Here is a 1,129-nt window from a genome sequence, read left to right as displayed (position 1 = left end):
CTCTGTTCAGACTTTTGTACTGAAAAGCTGATCATTTAGGCCAACTTCAGACAGGCAGTTGGCAACCATGAAGTTAGCAGTTATCTGCTATACAGCCAGGAGCAGAGAGGATGCCGTATCGACATTCACACATCAGTGTTTGCCACATACTGCAAAGGATCATAGGTAAACCGATATCCTTCCAGACAACAAGTTTAGCAAGCATTTCATTTGACACTACAGAACCCGCGGTGATCTAGGCTGAATGAGAGCACAGAGCCTCCCGGGATACCTACGTCATGCATCCCGGGAGGCTCTTGGCTGAGCACAAGGGGCATTTTATTCCACTGAATGCGCAGTGACATCAGCTCTCTTTTATGCCCCTTTGCAGCAGGCTTTATTACTCAATCTCGCACCTGCGCAGTACGAGATTGGGTGAAATAGAAAGAAGATGGCGGCGCCCGGTGCTGCCTTCGCACTAGGACAATGAAGATTTCCAGGGAGGCGCAAGAATTCATCGAGGGCAAGTCCAACGCTATTGAGGGATCTGCAGGATTAAAGTATTTTTTTTTTTTTTTTTACTTTAGTTACGCTTTAATCCCAGCTACAACGCTCTGACCTGTACGATACACCTTACTGCACCAAGTTTATACACCTGGGATACTCATCTGTTCCCATTCCATTTCGGACGCCGCCATCTTCTCCCTTTTTTTCTGCTTCCCAAACTTTGGCCATTTTGATTGGCCGGGACAGGATGACGCAACTCCCATGCGGGACATTCAGATCCAGTGCTTGCAAAGCGATACCGCAAATGCTGAACGTGCAGCTCTGCAAATTTGCCAGCAATCAGGCAGGTAGGAATATTACTGAAAGTACATCACATGTCTCTTTCTGCAATCAGGACCGGCATGATGCCAAGTTTTTAAAGTGGAACCCCACTAAGACCCAGAGTTCCATGCAGTACCAAAAGAGCCGGGGGTGCAGGAAACAGATCCAATGTAAATACCTGATCTAGTATTCATTTATTAGGGAAAGTGCAGGGGAGGCCATTAGGTCTCCACAAAGAGAACCATCATACAGGTTGCTATGGAAACTCAGCATTCCGAGCATCCCTCTATATGGTTGTGTCATCTTCAGCACAGGCAATCTT

The 1,129-nt window shown here is 46.9% G+C and overlaps 1 protein-coding gene across 1 annotated transcript in view; it reads right to left on the bottom strand.

Moving 5' to 3' along the window:
- Positions 1-1,129, bottom strand: part of USP1 (ubiquitin specific peptidase 1) — a 9,006-nt gene that overhangs the window by 7,105 nt on the left and 772 nt on the right. The gene's annotated exons all lie outside the window — the stretch shown is intronic.

The sequence above is a fragment of the Pyxicephalus adspersus genome, chromosome 8 (genome assembly GCF_032062135.1).
Source record: "Pyxicephalus adspersus chromosome 8, UCB_Pads_2.0, whole genome shotgun sequence".
Lineage (NCBI taxonomy): Eukaryota > Metazoa > Chordata > Amphibia > Anura > Pyxicephalidae > Pyxicephalus > Pyxicephalus adspersus.
This window is presented reverse-complemented; position numbering and strand designations above follow the sequence as displayed.